Raw genomic sequence first — 19,545 nt, forward strand, 5'->3', positions numbered from 1 at the left:
AGGATTTTTCCATTTGACTGGCAACAAAAGGTCCCTGTAGATTTGCCTATACTGGCAAGGGAAAAATGAGTCTATTTCAGAGCTAAAATTTCAACTGGGCTTTCATTCTGCCAACACCCTGAATTTTCTAGTATGCTACTAAAGTAGAAAATTTTTAAACTCACACAACAATTTATTTATAGAGTAAGAAAAGGGAAAAAAAATCCCACTATATCCTCATTTAAATACCAAGGATTGGAACATAATCAGTTGGCTACTATTTAATACATCTTAAATTCTATTAATGGGAAGCAACCCAGCGTAAGAATCTCAAAACTGAACTAGAAGTTACAGGCTCACATTCTTGCTCTATTGTGTAATGCACACACATATATATATACATGTACATCTATAATATAAAGCTTGGACAGATAACTAATATTACAAAATCATTAATGCCCTGACATATGTCAGAGGACACTGAGTAATTAAATAAAAAGACAAGAAAGTGCAGGAAATGTTTTACAACATTTTATGCCATCAATTAAGAATGTTACTTTCTCAAACTAATTTTCATAAAAGCCTCTTTTGACCCAATGGCTATTCCTGATAACACTCATTTTTTTTCCTCCCCTTTAACAGAAACCTGGGATATATTCTGTGATAATCACCATTTTCTTTTCTGATATGTTACTACATTTTTAAATAAAAGTTTTTGCTTTATTTACCTTTACTTTTCTTAATTAAAGTCAGCATCTGACTTCTTGTGAACAAGGCTAATTGCCTCTATTTTACCTCTATCCTCATCAAACTATCGGTGGTTTTTTCTAGCTCAGACTTTCCTCACACTTGAATCTCTCCCCTGAAATTTTCTCAATGGCACCGCCCATACCAGGATTTCTCACTAATCTTTCCAATTGCATGTTCACGGCAGGTCATCTATAAATTTAAACTCATTAGAAGGCTCCTATTTCAGATCCCAAAGGAACCCAATGGTCTAAAGATCAAATGGAGTTCCAGAATGCACTCTGGTGGACTATTCCATAAGGGAATCAAAACACAAAGTAAACAGAACCCACCACAAAATATCCTACCTGGAATGCAGACGGAGCATCCGTTTCAAAAACTTCTTGGGGAACTCCAGGTTGTAGGATTGCAGTGAACGCTAACAGATGTTCTGGACCCTCTGACTTCACTTGCAAGTTTAGTGCAGACATAGCCTTAAAGACTTTGCTGTTTCTTGCTCGTGTGAATTTTTTAAAAACAGATTTCACTGTTGGTCTATCACCTGCCTTTTTTATTGATTACCTGTACTCAAATTCTATCATGCACCCTACGTTTCTAGGTCCCCAATTCTCCTGTCCACCCCAGAGCTCTGCATCCTGCAGAACCTTGCCTCTCTGTTATCTCTGCAGCATCTTCTATGAGGCAGCTCATCCACAATTCAAATGTAACTTGACCAAGATTGTTGTCTACAACTTACCAGGACTCTCCCCTGAGGCTGCTCAGTCCTGTCATCTGACTCTCCCCTTTTTAGCATCTTTCTCTACCTCTACTCTCATTGATTTGTCCCTTCTGGCCACACAGCCTCAATTGTATTGAAGATGTATTTTCATGGAAGGTTCCACAACATTCTTAAATAACTTGCCATTCTCCTGGAACCTATACAAAAGAGAGGGATTCCATTTTTCGGATTCCTTAGGGTCACATTAGCACCCTAGGGATACAAAGTCAGTGCAACTCCATGTTGCATTGACAGGCTGAAATGACTTTTCCAGCCTTTGATTGATTATTCATGTCACTGCCTAATTAACTTGAATGCAGACAGAGAATGCAGACTTGAACAGCAGGAAGGACACTTGATTCTACAGGAGAAATGAGGCAATCTGTGCCTCATGTTTTACATTTGATAACTTATAAATACAACTGATGCTATTAATATCAAGTAATATTCTACCACACAATGTTTAAATCCCCTGGCAAATATATTCCAAAGAAGTGACATCTACAGAGGAAAGTAAACAGTGGTTCCAGCACCTCAAGAAGCAGCTCTAGCAGGAGCAAAACAGGCAGAATGTGCACAAAATTTGGGCATTATGGCCTTTAATGATCCAAATGTGCCTATTCTTGTTGAAATCTGGAGAGAAGTCTTATAAAGACAATCTGGCATCCTAGGCAGATTTTGAGAAAGGGATGGAACAATTTTGCATGTGTGTGTGAACCTAGTTCAGGAGTGGGTTGGCCATTAAAAAAAAAGGAGATAAATAAGTTAATGATTAAATGATTGAAACCTGATTCTTACTTCCTGAATGGTGAATTCACTTTTTTGGGGGGGGGTCTTCTTTGTTTTATTTTTAGATCTGGTACCTTTGCCTGGCTCATGTAAAAGGAAGGTGGGCACACCCAGATGCTTGGTGTGGCTTGGAAAGAGGCAACCTGATGCCTTTTAGTTTATTCTTAAAGATTGCATATGCAGAGGCCTCTACAGGCTAGGTTTTTATTGTTGTAATTCTCACTTTTTGTTTTATTTTTGGTTTCATGCCACCTTCCTGAACCATTTAAACCAGCTATTTTCTATAATGTGCATTGTAAGGCTAGTGGCGGGCACCCCTCTCCTACCTAATGAAAAAAAAAAGAAAAAGCCCACGAGAACAATGCCTGTTAGGCCCAGCTGAATTAAAAGAATAACCATACCTGATGGTTACCATGACAAAGGTCTCGACTCCTGGAGTCCGTCCCGGTTCCTGGAGTCCACCCATACCACCAGCCCCTCCTATTTCTCAACACCTGCCCTAAAACTGCAAGTGAAAATTCCTTGCTCTCCCCCACCATAAATCTTTCCTCCAAAGAAACCCCCACCTCCCACCCCTAAAAAACATATATACACCCACTCAGACTTCTGGGTGAGGCGACTTCTCAGGCCTCTTTCTCTCTCCCGGGACCTGGGAGGCTCACCCAGGCCCCTCTCTCTTGGGACCCATTACCCTCACTCGGGAGTGCCCCAATAAAACCTCTTTACTTATCCCTTTCTACTCTGCTCATCTTTCTTTCTCTGGCACCGGCCAATCCAAAAAACCTTACATGCACATATCCCTACCACCCCTATCTGGGGATGTCTCCTACTCAGGATACAATTTGGTAAGACAATCTTCTCATTGCTTCCACCACATTCCACAAACAGTGTCCTGGATTGATTTAATCATCTTAATTTCTTAATCCCAACCTGGAAATAATTCCCTTATTTCTCTCACTGAGGCTCGCTCCCCTTCCCTTCAACATTATCGTTATCAGCCTAATAAGGGTCACTTAGTATAGGTTAACTTCCTCCTAGATGGAACCCCTGAACTTTCCATCTGTGTCTCTAACACCTAATAAGTCAGTTTCCATTTCATTCAGTCACTTGAATTCTTTACTGCTTCCCTTTGCATCACATTGACCTTCTCATTTTTAGTTTCAATGCTTTGCATTTATTCCCCATGTATTAATCGTCTCTCCTTTGACTCAACATCACACTCCTTCCCAAAGCTTCTGTCCATATTCCTTTCCATTGTTAACATCCTATGGTTCTATTTAGATCAAGTTTCTGCTTTGCTGGTGATGTTGGCCTTTTGGGTTGGGGGTTACTTTTCACTTGCTTACTTCAGCACCTCCTGCACAATTTATATTAGATAAACACTCTCAGTTTTGGTCGTGAGGGCAGTAACTTCTAAGCCATCCCTATAGAAATAGAAATAACATGAATATCGGTATGCTGATGGCTGGAATATGACCTCAGCTCAGAGAGGGCCTTGTACAGTGCTGGACCAGATGTAGTTACATGGGCTTCCCGGTCTACCTTCCTACTGTCCCATCTTGGTGTGTGATACAGCCCCTGGGTGCTGGGTCCCACGTGCAGTAGGTCCTCAGCTGATATGTGCTGCTGCTTGCTGTGGTAACTACCTCATAGGGAAACTCTAATAGCACCTCCCCATCCCTAGCATAACTGACCATTCCCTCCCTTGAGCCACCAGTGAAACCTATTTATGATTCCACTATTGTGCTTGTAACATTTGCAGCCACACATGTTTCCCCTACCCAGCCATGAGCTCCTTGGGTGTCTGACTCATATTTGGATGCTCATAGTTGGGGCTTACCAAGTGATTATCAAATGAGACTTCTGTCACTTCTCTGAAAGGGCTCCTTTACACCCAACCCGGGCTCTCAATGTACAACTTGCATTTCGTAATATGGACTTTGTTAGTAAATACACACTGTGGTAAATTACTGGGAAATCAGAACCGTACATTTTCACTGGTGAAATGTACTTTAGAGGATTTGTGCCATATGTCCAGTATGACTTACAGAATGTTTGGAGCATTGCATGAGTGCAGGAGTTGGCTTGGGAAGGGACAGAAAGGAAGTGTGCAAGCTAAAGCAGTAATTCTTTCTATCCCTAATAGGTAGGCCAGTCAACTGGAGGCATGTGATTGGCCTGTGGATCAGTGCTGAGAGAAACACACCTGCCAAGTGAAGTCCTACAAGATCAGCTACATCTCTATCACAACCCCAGTTCTTCAACGGCTCCATTAAGGCTGACCTCTTTAAGAAAAACAAGACTATGGAAAGGAAGGAAAAGGCCAAGAATTAGGCTGCATTGCTGGGGGCAAAATCCAAAATAAATGTCAACATCTGGACTTTGTTTCAACTGATCAAACAGCACTAGAAAAGCTGATTTTTCACCCCCACTGTCCATCTCAGCACACCCTGCCCTCATCACCAGATGGACTATTAACTTTTCCACATCACTGCTTCTATTCATCTGTCCAGAAATTTGATTTGCCGAGTGTACTCTTGTGATACCAGAGGCTGCTTTTTTATCCCTTGTCCAGTGTCTGATCTTCTGGGAGCTCAGGGAATGTTTGTTGAAGAAATGAAGGCTCAGTAGGCACCATGACAATGGCAAACACTCAGAGAGCACTTCCTGTGTGCCAGACTTTATAAATATTTAATCCTCATTAACATAGACACTGATCTTTTACCTATTTTTTGAGTGAGGAAACTGAGGCATTGACAGGATAGCTAGCTCCAGCTCACATAATCCAAGCAGTCTGGCTCCAGAGTGTGTGTTCCTAACTATGTTGCCTCATTGTTTTGCGTATTTTAAGTAAAAATAATAAGTCTTTAAAGTAAAATGTTCCCAGCCCCACCAAAAACAAAGGAAATAAATGTCCCACTGTGGAAGGTGAAGAAAACTACACAAATACTAAAAGTAACAGGGCTTTATGGAATTTCTATGACAATATAGGGAAAAACATATTGGTGGCCTTAAAATAGCTCAATTGTGTTCTCTGCTGTTTGGGAGAACCTGTAGACTTCCTTTGTACCTTTTTTATTAGATTTTATTTTTTCTTTTTATTGTCAAGACTCTAAATTTTAAAATGTGATTTAAAAATGTTTAAATATTCAAATTATTTGGGTTATCATCATGGACTTGCCTATACCTTAACAGTGTATTAAAAAATACAGTTATAAATATAGCTTTGAAATTTCAGGATACTTAAGCCTATAGTGTAAAATATGAAACAGTTTATACTTAATGTCACATTTTTGATGGGCTATATATCTAAGCACATTCACTTATTTTGTCTGAATACAACCACTTTAAATCAATTCATTATTCCCCTAGGGGTGTTATTTCTCCTATGCATAAAGAAATACACTATCTCTTGTATCGCTATATCTAAAATTGGAAAAATATTATCTTTCCATATTTCAAAAAAATTAAATAAAATAATGGCTTTCAAACTTCTGTAACCAAGATCCATAGTAAGAAATACATAGTATATCATAATTCTATACCTACATAGGTATACACATACTTACATGTACATATTTTTTTGCAAAATATCTAACCTTACAACACATGATGCACTTTGAAATTTTTCATCTAGTCTATTTAACTTTTTAGAAATAGCAGCCTTGACTCACTAAATTGATTTTCTGATCCACTGTTGGGTCATGAATGGTTCATGACCTACAGTTTTGCAAGACTGAAGAAGTGGGCTCCATAATTCACTTCTTTCTTTAATCCTGGAAACTCTGGGTCACTCTCTTATTGGCAGGTCACCAGTAAGAGAAGGTTACTGGTCATCAGGACAGAGGACGGTCAGTCCATAAAAAACTGTGCCCTTAGGAGCCAAAAGAGATAACACGTCAGTGTGGGGTGAACTTACCTCATTTTCTAGGGACAACAGCCTCCTGATTAATTATTTTGCAAATTTCTCATTAAAACTTGGCTTTGCAAAGTTAGTCCTTAGTCCAGTTATTGCTGCCAGATTTCCTGTTTACGTTGAATCAATGTGTTAAGTTATTGTCCTCACTGAAAAGTACTTAGATAAGGAAAAAAGGTGAATTCAAGCAAGAAACCAGATTCTTAGCATCATTTCATCATATGCTTTGGCAAGGAATTCATTATCATGAAATGACTGCAGGTGAAGTTGGGAGACTACTATAGACACTAAAGTAACTAAAACCATTTAGTGCAATTAGTCCACACTGGTCTCTCCTGGTCACCACTGACAATGCAGCCCACTAGTCACTTGGGATCTCTCTCAGTCAGAGAGATTTTAAGATGAACGTTTTCTGAACTAAGGTATTGCTAAACTAAGGTAGGTAGTGGTAACACATTCTTGACAGTGCCCTGATACACATTTCTCCTTGCATAATCATATTTTTGCTCCCAATCATGTGGATATGGATATCTGATTCAATTAAATCTGATTCAGACACATTTATACTCTTAATTTCAGAGTTAAGAAAAGCTGCAATCAGCAAGAAATTTTTCTTGAAAGGGTCTCTCTCCTCCTTACACCACTACTGGGAAGATTATAGACCAACATTTGTTTATCATGTAGTTTTTTGTGATGAGGCCACCCATTTCTATACAGGCTACTTGGCTTCACCTAAGATGAAGTGCAGCTTCTTGGCTGATGCCAAATAGCCTTTTCTAAACCACCATAGTGTCAAGTACACAATTTAGGGTGGTTCAGGAATGTCCACCCTAGGGTCATGTGCTGCAGCCATTAAAATCATGAATGAATACTAAGAAGTACCAAGCTCTAATCTTGCCATCATATCAATATATTAATATATCTAACCCGCCAGGGAAGTTCTGTGTTACCATAGAGAACTGTAGAGCTTGATTTTCTTTATTTGTAACAAAATCAGCCCTGCTTAAATCCATTCCTAAGAACATGAAAACAACTTTGCATTCCATGCAACTGAGTACTTAATTTTATATAATCTTGTTTGTTCATTCATTGTTTCTTGCAAGTTCAACTTCTGTCTTCAATGGCCTTGAGTTATTCAAGGGCTGGAGTTTTGTCTTGCACTTTTCTTGCATCATTTCCACCTGCCTTTATGATGCCGCCCTTAGGCAAGGGCACATCCCTGGCTGATTTCTGGGCCTAGCTGGTGTGTGCTAGTGGAGAAGTGAGTGGATTCTAGGATGGGAGTGAGTTCTAAGAGTGTAGCCTTGAGGTCCATGGAAACTCACACTTTTCTAGAATTATATATCAGCATAAAAATTCTTTCTGATCCATTGTAGAGTCTTAGAAAACATTGCCTGCAATACTGTAACATCAAGTCCAAGCACCAGGCCACAGTCTGCTTATAGGAAAGTGTCCAGTAAAGATTATTTGTAAGAGATTATAAGGCTTTATATTATAAAGATTATGTAGGTTTTAAAAATTATTTTTAGTAAACACTATGTTATTTTGGAGCAGTTAATTTTTAAAACCTTAGGATTTGATGTTGATATAAACACAAAACCAACTTTATAGCATTACAAGGCCTTATAATCTTCATGTTTTGAGTTGTGTGAGACACATTTTTATGCACAGGAAATCACACTGAGTAGTTTCCCTTCAGACATTCAGGGTAGAAGTATTTATTTGTCATATGGGTTCAAAATACAACACTTCTGTGGGCTAAAAAATTACTATGTAATACTACACAAAAACCTTTCCTGTGTCTGATGTCCTAAAACACAATTAACTAGCATAAAACTGAAATATACCCCAAATGGCAAATTGTGTAAACCATTTAATTTTATTTTTCTGACACTCATATTTAAATAAATTTCCTTCATTGAGCAAGAAGACAATAAACCAAACAAATATAGCACATGTGGGGGTAGAGAAAATGAGTCTCACATTTTTCCTAGTGCCTGGATTTGAATATTATATTTCTAATTATAGAGTCATAGGCACGGCTATTTTAGGCTGGAATGAAAAATTAGTGAGAAAAGATCATTTCCTGGGTAAAGTCAAGTCAGATCATTTTCTAAAGTATCATTACTCTTTCCTTTTTTTCCTACAAAGACACAAAATGTGGATGCCTTTTAGTTTAATGATACAAGTTTCAAGGTAAGCAAATTAGAAATGCAGAAACACAATACATGGCCCTGATGTTGATAAGCCAGCATGGTCTAGCTGATTATAGCGTCTTCCTTGGGTAATTTATGAATCATTAGGATGCCACTTAAACACATACACACTCCCCAAAATCATTCTCTGAGGTTTGTTTCCCCCTCACTGCAGATCTCATTTTTTTTTTTTTTTGAGACAGAGTGTCACTTTGTTGCCCGGGCTAGAGTGAGTGCCGTGGCATCAGCCTAGCTCACAGCAACCTCAGACTCCTGGGCTTAAGCGATCCTACTGCGTCAGCCTCCCTAGTAGCTGGGACTACAGGCATGAGCCACCATGCCCGGCTAATTTTTTTTTGTATATATATTTTTTAGTTGGCCAGATAATTTCTTTCTATTTTTAGTAGAGACGGGGTCTCACTCTTGCTCAGGCTGGTCTCGAACTCCTGACCTCGAGCGATCCACCCGCCTCGGCCTCCCAGAGCTAGGATTACAGGCGTGAGCCACCGCGCCCGGCCTGCAGATCTCATTAATGCATTATACTCAAAAGTCACATGTGATGAAATTACCATACCCCATCAGCAGGGCAGACAGAGTGGTGTTCTCTGACTGCTCTTTTCTAGCTAACAGTAAGGACACCGGAGGATTCACGTCACTCTAGCTCCGGGTATGGGTCTTGCTGACCTATTGATTTTTTACTTCATCTAAATGGCTTATCTAGATTACTCAGGCTCCCACCTGGACCAGCTAAGTGGCACTGTGACAAGGCTCTCACTTGCAAAACCAGAGCTTCATGATTTTCCATTCAGCCCCCAAAGGGAAGAAGTGGCCTGTTCTCCCAGGGGAAGCTGCGGCCTGGCAGTGGGTCCACAAGGGAAGCCAGCTTCTCATACACGCTAGAGAGATTTTTGAACTGCTTTATTGTTGGAATCTACGCTGTTGTTTTCAACTTTTTCTGAATGACATTTGTTTTAAAAAACAATCAGACCCAAGGCACTTGAAAGCATTCAGTTCAGAGACAACTTAGAAATAGTAAAGCCAAGGCCTCCACTCTCCTTCCATCACCATCCCCAACTGAGAGACCAAATTGCCTTGGATAAGAGATAGCTAAATTAGTTATGAGCTTCTGGCTTTATTTTTATAACAAGAGCCAACTATGTGTTAAGCATAGCTCTGGGCACTTTACATACTCTTTTGTTTACCCCTTACAAAAAACCTGTGAAGTAGGCATTATAATCTCCATTTTATAGGTAAGAAAACAAAGCTCCTACTATGTGCCAGGTCCTGGTCAAGCTGCTGGGGTTGAGATTAGCTATGAGGCATGTGAGCAAAGGCCTGGAATTGTCTGACACTGGTTCTGCTGCCTGGCAGTGTGATCTCCTCCCTCTTCACTGTGGTTCACCAGACCTCATCATTGCAAGGGCCTAACTCTAGAGGAGCGTGTGGAGTTCGGAAAAGTGCTGCATCCGTATTGCTCAACTGCCTTCCAAGTCGGCCCCAAATCAAATGCTTGTGCTGGTGGCCACTATCTGGAGGGTCTGCCTCTCCCCACCCAACCTCAAAGTTGGGTCCAAATGGGCAGAGATTTTGCACAGTAAACCCCAGGATGCTTTGTTGTAAAGTGAGGGAGGTGGGTAGAAGTGCTACTTTGGTGAACATCAGGGAAACTGAACTTATAAACTATTGGTTGATGTATGATCAAATGGACTGATAGTTTAAGAGGAAAACAAAAATTTTGTTCTATAAACCTAAAAAGGAAAAGGATGATAGTAAACTGTCCTGTGAACTTGATTAGTATAGAAAAGCAACTAAATATTTCTGTCCAGAATGGCTTGGGGACCTAAATTATCTGGTTTAAACCTGCAGAGTAATCAATTTTGTTGAACAATTGCCATATCTCCAAGTGATAGGCATTCACAGAGGAAAAAAACACAAAAAGACTATGAACAACTCTAGTCTGGAACTAAAAAAAGAAGAAATAAATAAATGCTTCTCTTGGACAACAGTGGAAGCTGCTGTAGTAACCAGACTTTTCTACATAACTGAAACATGTTTTCAACTAATCAAATAGCATCTAATTAGCTATTTCTAGCTACTGCCACCAAAACTACATAGAATTTTTAAGCAAGCAAACTGTGGATGTTTAATTTCTTATACACTAAAATGTATCTACTTGCAATGCTGAAAAGAGCATTACAAAATAAAATTGTAAGAGGTGTAATAAAATATGAAGATATTGTCTCCATTCCATGAAAGAATAAGTTAATAAAACGATTTTTTTCAGATTGTTAAGTATACACTATGCAAGAGTATTTCTGTAGATATTCATATCTATATTAAAATATAAACCAAGCCCTCATCTTTAGTGTGTGGCCAGTTCCTTATACCTGGGAAACATGTAATTCTAAATATATCTAAATCTTTCTCTACTTACTGAAAGTTACATTTACATGCAGAGTGATGTGAGCTCATCAAAACTCCCATTTTATATCCCTTTAGGATTTTATTAATTGCATTATTTTGTCACTCATATTATTTACAATATAAAATATGCAACATAAATTAAGCCAAGATTTTTGGACAAGGTACAATTAATAGACTGACCTCAAGTAGAGCTGTATAAGGGATTAGGCACATACAGTTAAAGGGTACAAACTTAAAAATTGTAAGGTATATTTTAGAAATGTACCAATTTCATTATAACGAACCAGAAGCTATCCTTTAACATTTTGAGAAGAATTAAAACCAGTGTCATTGTCCTGATTCAATGTTGTCAATCCTGAATCTTTTCCCATTTTTTTTTAAAGTGTAGCTTTGGAGAGGTGCAGAGCCACCCAGGTAACTGTAGGAAACAGCTGTACATTAAAGGATACTGTGGCAGGTATAAAAAGTAACCATGACAATCTGTGGAGGACACAGGTCTATAAAAATCAGAGAGAATAAGTAAGAAAGCACACACATCTGGGGAACTTAGCTTAATGGACAAATGGTTCCACATACATAGGTTTACAGCCCTGGAGGGCACATCACCATGGTCACACAGATGGCGCAAACCATCCAAAAACGAGAAAGTTCACTTCAGCATTTGCTTCAGTAGACAGAGGAGCATGTCTTCATTTTAGAAAGATTCCCCCCAAATTGGAACTTAAGCCATCATCATGAAAAACTAACCTATCTGGAACATATTCCCCTATCATAATGGACAGATGAGGCTTTATTGTACTTGAGAAATGGTACATGACAGTATAAAAATAAAATGTGGTCTGTTTTTTTTTTTTTTAAAAAAAGCATAAACTCTCCAAACAGTACACTAAGCTACTGCAGATGCCAAAGAAAGTGCTCTATTTGTAAACATAAGAATCTATTTGGCACTTAAGCAGTAATGTTTTAGGATTACCTGCAGGATAATTTAATTAACATCAGTCATTCCTCACTTTCTTTGGCTTTGGTTGGTTAATCTTCAATACAGATCTTCTTTTAGTGAAGCATATTGGGTTTAAGTAAAATGGAGACCACCCTGCAAAGTTTTGAAAATAAGTAAATCCATCCACAAAAATCTAGAAACGTTTCCTGTATGTTTATTGGGTCAATTCATCATAAATAGCATGTGGCACAAAATGACAATACTCAAACTCTCAAAACCTAATTGCATATGAAACAGGACTTGATTATGGTTTGATTTCCCTTTGATTCATATTATTGCAGGCCAATCACTTTTAAAAAGGAGATTCTGTTTAGTTTATTTATGTCATTTAAGCACAGACTCTTTCCATAGACCAATGTCAGTGCTCTTGAGGAATTTATGTCCTGAGTGGAAAACAAAATAAATGTAATAAATTCTCATTGCATTTATGATCCAAAAGAACATATATTTTTAAAATGGTTGTATTCATAGGGTATATTTTAGAATTTTAGAATAATGAAGGTATATTTGGAACTATAGCTATTCAGAAGTATAATCAAAGTTGTAGGAATTTATGCCCACTGGAGCCAAAATAATAAAGATTTGTTAATAAAAGTTAGATGGAGCCCACGGTTCAGCACCTTCCCACAGCCTTCAGACCATGCTGGGCATGACAGTATCACCCTCCATGCTGTTTAGCCTCACCAGAGAATCCTCCCTCTAATTTTGTGATTTCTTGGATTCACTAAGTGCTGAGGAAATTAAAACGTTTGGGTTCAAAATGTTTTATCTCCCCCAGTATCTAAACTTGGGGGTTGCGGGAGCCACATCAAAGTTCCTCCCTTCCAGGAGCAACTTGAATAAAACATGCTTATCATCAGCAAAGAAGAGGATATTTTAAAGAGGAAAATATCTAGAATTGTGGTTCTTAAACACTTTTAGTTGTGGATTTCTTTGAGAACTGATCAAAGATATAGATTCCCTTCAAAAGAAAGAAAAGGAAGGACAGATGGATGGGAAGGAAGGAAAGAAAAGAAAGGAAAATAAAAAAGTGCACACATTTTGTCCATGTTTCACAAAGATTTCAAGGGAGAAATCACTGATGTCTTGAATCTCAACCAGGACCCAGATAAAATCAATAGTGCTGTGGCCATTTCCCCCAGGCCCTTGTTAGCTTTGAATTGTATTTCTTGTTTCCCAGTCCAGGGTCCAGCTGGCATCAGTCCCTCGCTGGGTTAGTGGGCCTGGGGCACTTTGTTGGGTGTCAGATGAGAGGATGGCACAGATTCTGGGCTCTTCCTCTCTCTGACTCCTAATCAACAGCCTTCAGCATTCAACCCTGGCTGGAAGCTTAGGGGGCTGTGCCAGCTCTGACTGTCTTCTACTAAATGGGGGTAATTCACATAATTTCTTTTCAACACTTCCAGTATTCCTTTCCGGTACTAAGGACACAGTTCAACAAGAAATCAAGTTCTATGGTTTCAGTAGAAAATACAATTAAAAGTGAATATTACAATGTGCTTGTGTTCAATTGACATTTCTGATAAATACCTCAAATGTTGAACAAACACTGAGGAGAAACTGAAAACACCAAAAAGGCACTCATCCAATTTGCACTAGCCTGTAAGTGCTGGCAAACGTCAGCGTCTGGGAAAGCTTTTAATGTTATTGATAGCTTATTCAAATAGACTGGAGCAGTCCCGCAGGACCCGAATCACCACTACCGCTGAAGAACAAGCCACTTATAAAGCAAAGATGGGGAGAACATGTTCAGAAATAAGTGCTTTGCATTGCCCACATCAAAATGGTCCTTCTCAGTACCTATGATGTAACCAGAGAGCAGTAACCCTTTCTTAGAGCGCCTTGAAAGCCAAAGCAAAGAATGACTTCAAGGGAGAAAAACAAACAACAAAACAAAACAAAAAAACAAAACAAAACAAAACAAAAAAAAACACCTCTTTAAACAGGTAGTGCTGTAAGGAAACTTTTAAAAGTTGTGATGGTCACACAAAAGGCCATGATGGCCTTAAAGTGTGTTCTTTCAGATACATCCTATGTTGTCACTGAGGGGACAAAAATATCGGGGGAATAGGAAAAGGAGGGGAGGGTGCGGGGAGAGAAATGGAAATGCTGAAAGAAGAGTGGGTGTGGCAACCAAGACTTCAAGGTGGGGGAGGAAGCCAACGGTGGAGAGAGGGCTAAAGAGGTGAAGCAGCTGCCCCACGCTGACCAGGGAGGAAAGGGGGCTGGCCCGGCCTGGGCACAGGTGGTGGCTGGTGAGTTAGTTCAAGGCTCAGTGCTCCACAGTAGGGAAGGCAAGAGAATAAAAATACCGGAGGCTAGTAGTGAGCTATGATGATGCCACTGTACTCGAGTCTGGGCAACAGAGCAAGACCCTATATGGCAAGAGATAGCCATATATATATGGCTAGAGAATGATGACTTTGATATAAAAATGTGTATATATATTTATTATATACACACATTATACGTGTGTATGCGTTTTTTGCAGGATGTTGGGGGTAGGATGGAGGCAGATTGAAGAAAGAGGAGGTCAGGGTAGTGTAGAAACAAAAAGAACCTTAATTAGTTGAAACATGTTTGAAGAGCTTTTGTGGGCTTTTGGAGAAACTTGATAGCAAAAAAGCAAGATATGTGTTCTTGGGCAATATAGTTGGATAAATAGCCAAGAAGGAATAGTGTCTGATTGTATTGGTATCAAACACCTTACTGCGTATTCCTCACTCTCAGTGCAGTCGTGGAGGTTTCAGAGACTGACATGGAGGTTTCAGAGGCTGGTCTGCTTATTTCTCTGGCAACCCAATTTTGGCTACTTAATTGCTCATTAGGCTCTGAATCAGGGGCTGATCAGGGGGAAATAAAAGCAGTAGAGGAGGAGGAAGAAACTCAAGTCAGTTCATTTGTGAGTGGCTCCAGTTGAAATATTGATGGGGAGATTTAAACTATCATGAAGTTTGGTTATTATCTGTGGGTTTCAATTATCTTTGACATCTTGGCTCCCAGGAGAAGCGATAATTGAGAGCCAGCTGTAGAAACGGAAATTATAAGATGTGGAGGGTGTCAGCATTCCAAATGGCAGTTTTTATGGGCAGATGGGTTTGGTTTTAAGAGGCCAGTTGGCAGGGTTGTGTGTCTCCTGACATTCATCTACCAGAAGATGCAAGGCAAAAAAACCTCATTTGCACTTCCATGTCAGAACCACCAGGATAACTGAGACTTCTTGTAGGTTATGAAAATAGTGGGATGTGCATGATGACAAGAATATTGAGCAGAAGCAGGAGTCCAGATGTAAAGCTCTCACTTAGCAGGTTAAACCAAGCTTTGGTGACTTGAAAACTCCACGGGGCAGGGAGTATGTCATATGTAGAGATGGATAAAGTCCTGAGCCTTGGGGCTGGGTAGATGCTTTTCCAGTGTCTCAAAACACAAGAACCAAGGTCTGATGACTTCCGTCTGTCTAAAAATCTAAGTAATGATTGCCTATCACAGAAACATATTTGGTATAAATTGTCCTATGCAAAAAATGCAGCTTATAAAAACAGTATATTAGATGATTCTATTTTTGTAAACAATATATCTATATGTGAAAAAAAGAAATCTGGGAAGAAATATTCAAAAATGCAAATAATGATTATATTTAGGAGGTGGGATTATGGATGGTTTTTATTTTCTTCTATTTGCTTATCTAAATCTTTGAATTTTTGACATTGGATGCATATTTCTTGCAAAGTAAAAATATATTTTAAAATGTATGGACATTAAAAATGTATTTTAAACTGTATTTAAAAATGTGTTAATCAGGTGTCACATACCCATAGTGTTGGACCTCTGAGAATAAAAAAAAAGCAATTTGATAACTGTTTTCTAAAAACTGGTGGCTGCCCCAGGATCTCTTTAAGGAAAAGTCAGGAGAATACAACGTAGGCTTCACTGACTACAGTATATTTGCAAGAATGTATAAGATCTTCTAACTACTTAAGATCTTGCAGAGCCTGTAATTAAATACACTTTTTTCTATGTAGTCAGTGCCTCAACAGTCAACTAGAGTTTGCTTATGGTTTTCTTCTTACTGGAGAAGACAACATACCCAGTACTCAAAAGACAGCAAATAATGATAGTTCCCCAATCTTGGCACCAGAGTATTGAGTGGAAATTCTCCACATGTTCTACTTTTAGTGGATTTAATTCCACCGTTCTGCTGAGTGGGTGCAACCTCCTGCAGAGAATAAAGCCGCTCTGCACTCTATCCCCTTCCCTTTTTAAATGCTTCCTTTTCCACTTGTGCTTCCCACTCATCTAGTCCCTCCATGTAAGGAAGAAAAGACAGATCCTGGTGGAGAAGACATGGTTCTAGACTGAACTTACAGAGGCCAGTAAAGAAGCTCCTGCAGATGTGTGATAGTGAACAGCTAAGGTAGGATGGCTGTGCAATGGACATGGCTGTGCTAAGCCTATGAGAAGAAAAATATCTGTGACTTTCACCAGGCTGTTACCTTACGGTCATTTCCAAAAGCAGCAATAACAACTGTATCACAGTGTGCTAGATACTTTATACAGATTATCTTGTAAGCTCATAACAAACCTGCCTAGTAGAAATGAACCGCCCCATTTTACAGACAGGGCAGGTAAGAGATGCAGAGCACACACCATGAGCATATAATGTGGTGCTTTAATGCATAATTCTGAGGATACTCTGGATTCTTCTGTCAGCTTCTTCACTGGCTATCAGGGTGACTCTGGGAAAAATATTTAACCTCTCTGTTCTTCAGTTTCCTAATCTGTGAAATAGAGACAATAAACAGGGTCTAGTGCACAGGGGGATACTGTGGGGAATTAAATGATATAAGGAGAGAAGGTAAAGCCCTCAAAGGGATACCAACCAGACAGCCTTCAACAGTCACTGATTCTCTCCTCATTCTGTGAATGAGGGGGAGCAAGTCCAGCTCAGTCAGAGTCAAAGATCTTTTCATTCCAAAAACATACCCAATAAAAGGTAGCCATGTCTCCATGGACTTACAGCCCCTATCATGATAATTCTGATGGTCAGGAAAGGCATTCTCCATTTCCATGTGGTACTCACAGAGATAGAGTTTTCACCTCCAGCTCCCATGGAAGAAAAACAATGCTGAAGTGAAAATGTCTTGGGGTTGAGATCAAATTTCAAAACCTTCAATACTGTTTTAGATAAGTGTCTTTTTAAGAGATATGACTAAAGTAGAAACACCGTCTAATGTGCCACTAGCATTGGTGAGTGTCCAACCTAAAGTCTTTTGTTGGATTTGTTTCTACTGTCTGGAAAGACATCAAAGTAAAAGAAGAAAATCCTGATAGTTAATTCTGCCTCAAGTGGTATCTGAATAAAGTCCCTACAACTTACCTTCTTTAGTGGTGGTTCAAAGATGTTATTTTTGTTTAACTAGTTTGACAAATGAAAAAATCAGTGGACACAGAATTCCAACTTTCCAAATTACTTTTGACTATTGTCAAAGCACAAGCTACACCTGCAAGTGGTGGCAAATAGTATTAATATGTATGTTTTGTGATCTGGATCTATCAGGTAGTGATGTAACATTTCTATTTCCAAGCCCCAAATGTCTGCTGATCTCCCTCAATCACTGTGGACTAGAGCCTGAGTGCTCATGCCACATGTCCCATATTCATATCTATTCCTTACACAGCTTAGATAAGTTTTCATCACCAAGGCTCTTTCTCATTTTGTCACTTTGCCTTTTAGAATTACCTTATTATATTTCATTGCTTCTCAGTTTTCTTTATGCCAATGCATCTTTCTTTTGTAAGATGCCATGAATATTCAGAAAAATCTTAATTGCCTTCATACTTTGGATAAATACATTGCTTTCTTTCTTTCATTCTTTCTCCCCCATCTCCCCCAACATTTAACACTATGGCCTATTTGAAATTTATTGTAATATTTGGTTATGACCAAAATATGTTATTCTTTTTATTATTGTTTCCTCTTCTTCAAACTGTTATTCCATTGTTCTAGCAAGCTTCACTGAGTAACTGATCCTTCCTTCAAGGCTTTATTGCTCATTTGTATGTTTTAAATTAAGTTCACTAAATAATCAAGATATGGAATTTCTATACTATTATCTTTAATCTGTCAAGTTTTCAATCAAACATCACAGAATTTTACTAATGATTACTTGTAATAGCTATTTTAATCTGTTAAGGCAAGTTTACCTTCATGACTTCAATTTGTATTTAAAAAAGCAGTTTTGAGGTTCTTATTTCTTCTTTCTAGATGATTTAACTAACAGATTATAAAGTATTTTGTGAGGACTTTTATTCATAATAAATAGAAATTCTTGAACCAAAAAAGGGTGGGAATTCCTGTGTCAACCAGCCAACCAATATTTTTTTCATTCAACCAACATTTATTAGGCTCCTACCATTTGCAGGCACTTTGCTAGGTTTTAGGGCTAAAAAGATAAGCAGGGTACAGCTCTTCCCACCCCATCTCCAAATGAGCACAATTCAAATTCATAAAGGTTACAGGCAAAACATTAATAGAATGCGAATACTTAGAACCGCTCCAGGAAGGCTGTCTCCGACCCCTCCCCCTGACCCATGACCATTATGAGGTTGAACTTATAAGTATCAATATAAGAAAAGGCTCCAGGAATGCAAGAACTTGTGAGTATTTCTGCATATTATCTCATTTGACTGAATACTCCATTCTTACATGGGCCTTATTTGTGTATGGAATTGTTAAAAGGTCATGGAAGCCTGGATTGAAAAAGGTCTCTTAGGTTAAGAGACATGTTTCCCTGGTGTGGATACAGCCACGGGCTGTCCTGACCAACATCAAACTCAGTTCAGCACCATAAGCCAGGCAGAAATCCTTTCACTGGCCAGTTTAGGCTAACACTGCCACTTTAATTAAACAGTTATGATGACATTTTGGAAACACAATGGAGGAGCAGCTGTGCTCCAGCAAGACATTCATACACAGTTTCCATCAGCACAGATTAGCTCCTCACAATGCAAAGGAGATGTGTGTAAAACCACAAGGTGAAAGTAGTTGTAAGCAGAGGGGAATCTTAGAGTTACTGTGAAGGAATTACCCTTCTTAGATGATTAGATTGACCCCTTGCTTATGTTTTCATTATTGTTTCTTCAGGTAAATGGCCAAGATTCTAAGGAAAAGTCATCGGACTTTAAAGGCACTATAATCATTAACTAACTACATAAAGAAAAGTCATGAGGCCGACCTTAGCAACAAGTCATTTAATTTACTTAGCAGTGAGCCCTAACACACCAACCTTCATGCACTCCTGCCATTCATCATTGTAAGTAATGTCCTGAGTCTAACCCCACATCCATCCCTCTCACTGTCACCTTCCAATAGAGTTAATACAGGCGAATTTTAAACATGTCACTACCACGTATTCTGTTAATTGCCTTCATATAACTCTGAAAAAAGTAAACATTACTATATGTGTGTAAATATATCATTTTATCATCTGATTAATATTGACACATAGTCCAGAAGAAAAGAATGTGTCATGGTGTTTTGAGTAACTCAGATTTAGAAGCCTACTACTGAGCACAAAATCTGAAGCACACAATTCACTTTGCAACTCCAATTTTACTCTGAGAAACAGACCTCTTAAAAGTTGCATGTAACCTTCATGTTTCATGATTTTTGTTGACATTCCAAATCCATACTAAATAAGGAATTACCCCAGACATATAATTATCTTATAGATTTTAA

This window comes from Lemur catta, chromosome 13 (assembly GCF_020740605.2).
Source record: "Lemur catta isolate mLemCat1 chromosome 13, mLemCat1.pri, whole genome shotgun sequence".
Classification (NCBI taxonomy): domain Eukaryota; kingdom Metazoa; phylum Chordata; class Mammalia; order Primates; family Lemuridae; genus Lemur; species Lemur catta.